The 1,202-nt window shown below is 40.3% G+C and overlaps 1 long non-coding RNA gene across 1 annotated transcript in view; it reads right to left on the minus strand.

Moving 5' to 3' along the window:
- LOC116705355 (uncharacterized) overlaps nucleotides 1-1,202 on the minus strand; it is a 9,673-nt gene that overhangs the window by 7,349 nt on the left and 1,122 nt on the right. The window lies entirely within an intron of this gene.

Genomic DNA, 1,202 nt, shown 5'->3' on the forward strand with positions numbered 1-1,202 from the left:
ACACAAAGGACCAGAAAAAATGTTTAAAGTTGGGAACTAAAAGGCCACCATCCTCTCTCCTCCTCTGTTAAGTAGACATCTTAAGTTGTGGCTGCTTGCCTTTCCAGATAAAATTGGATACTGACGATTGTAAGTTTGTTTTGTCTGTCTGTGTGTGTGTGTGTGTGTGTGTGTGTGTGTCTCTCTCTCTATGGGGTCCTTTGAGGATGTCCCTTTACAAACAACCTGATTTCCACACACACACTCTACAACAGCTCCTGTATACTCAATTGTTGTCTTGTTCTGCATACTCTGCATTTTGCTTCACAACGTGAAGTAACAACTGTCCATCTCAGGTAAACACTAGATTCATACTTTGCATTACAAAACAACAGTCCAATTGAAAGCATAAAACACCGGCATTTGATATTTATGTCTACAGGGATTAGGAGTATTCAGGATGTCCTCATGCGACTGGAATGCCACAGCAGCGGTAACTGTGATGTAACACTGATAACTCCACACAGTGTTTATCTGTTATCTTCATCTCAACTCACTTCTGTTGGCCTCAGGGTGCTTAGACGCTTTGGTCCGTTTCAGCCCTCCACAAGAACTCAGACCTATTAGTATTAGCATTTCCTGCACATATGTGATCACTCCAGCAGGACTCAGACCCCTCTGTAATGACTCAGACCCCCTCAGGGACATGGTCTGAGTATGATTCGCTTCATCTGTGCATTGGAAACACAACACGCTTCAGGTCTGTTTTGCCTCTTGCCGATGTATTTTAGCCCTGAGACCCTATCCAAAGCTGAAGTGGACCAGAAAGAGAACAGAGTCCTCTTTTCCGCTTTTATGGCCTTTAACCCTTTGTGTTGTCCTCCCGGGTTAAAAAACTAACAGAAACTTGACATTTACGTCCCTTTTTCTGACTTTTTTTCACCTAGTTTAACACTACTTTTTGGAATGTATGGTCAATAACCCTCATTTATATAGAATTGTACCTAATATGAGTTAAAAAAGCAAAAATTATGAATTATTTTGACTAATAGTTAACATCAGAGGAACGTACAGATGAGTTTAATCAGGAATGAAAGTGATCAGTTGTATTTGCAAAGAGCGTTGTATGGAATCCAAGCCACTGTTTTGTGGTAATTTGGTTTAAAATAAACTCATATTTCAGATATAGACATTTTTTAAAGGGGTCAGATTTGACCCGAGGA

This window comes from Etheostoma spectabile, chromosome 2 (assembly GCF_008692095.1).
Source record: "Etheostoma spectabile isolate EspeVRDwgs_2016 chromosome 2, UIUC_Espe_1.0, whole genome shotgun sequence".
Taxonomy (NCBI): Eukaryota; Metazoa; Chordata; class Actinopteri; order Perciformes; family Percidae; genus Etheostoma; species Etheostoma spectabile.